We start from the raw sequence: 553 nt of genomic DNA on the forward strand, positions 1-553 counted from the left end.
GTCCATCCGTATCGATACAAGCCGCACAATATTCACGACGAGAATTGCCGTTAGCATTGAGAACCATGGAGCTCGAACACGATCTCGCCACAAACGAGACACGTGTTCAAGGCACCGCACTTCGCTCCTCACCGCCTAGTGGGCACATGTTGACCACCACGACGCGATGTCCTCGCAAGGATCACCACAAGTCGCTTGAGCCTAACCGTTCGGCGGGGGGTACATGGCATTTGCTCACGAGACACTCCTCGCGGACAAGACGGATGCGGGGACCATACGCCTCACCTCACCCTCCCTTGGATCTCCAAGGAGTGTTTCGATGGAGCAAGCACAACTACCCTCATAGGTGTTTTCGGCTCCAACGGCAAGGCATACCTACAAAGCCCGAAATTTCATTGGGGGGGGGGGGGGGGGGGAGGGCGCGTCGCGACATGGCATGTTGAGGGGGGAAGGGGGCGCCGAATTTTGAAGGGGGGGGGGGCGAATTTTTGAGGGGGGGGGGAGGGGTGGGGTGGTGTGGTGTGCATTGAGGGGGGGGGGGTGAACTTTTGAG

Source organism: Lygodium microphyllum, chromosome 9, assembly GCF_053477565.2.
Source record: "Lygodium microphyllum isolate KBCC chromosome 9, Lygodium_microphyllum_v1.1.10, whole genome shotgun sequence".
NCBI lineage: Eukaryota > Viridiplantae > Streptophyta > Polypodiopsida > Schizaeales > Lygodiaceae > Lygodium > Lygodium microphyllum.